We start from the raw sequence: 219 nt of genomic DNA, 5'->3' as shown, positions 1-219 counted from the left end.
CGAGCCGTGTTCACAAGTCGCTCTCCGGGACGAGGGCTGAGCTCACACCTCACCTCCCGCAGCGGGGGGCAGGCAGGGGAAAAGAGGCACTGTCGCATTTTGGACCAAGCCGGGGGCTCAGAGCTTGGGGGGGATGCACAGGAGAACCGGGGCAAATCACGAGAAGATATAATTAAAAAAAAAAAAAAAAAAAAAAAAAACCAGGAAACAGCTAAAAGG

Source organism: Fulmarus glacialis, unplaced genomic scaffold (assembly GCF_000690835.1).
Source record: "Fulmarus glacialis isolate BGI_N327 unplaced genomic scaffold, ASM69083v1 scaffold18172, whole genome shotgun sequence".
NCBI classification, from domain to species: Eukaryota; Metazoa; Chordata; class Aves; order Procellariiformes; family Procellariidae; genus Fulmarus; species Fulmarus glacialis.
The sequence above is the reverse complement of the archived record's forward strand: the minus strand, read 5'-3'. Positions refer to the sequence as shown.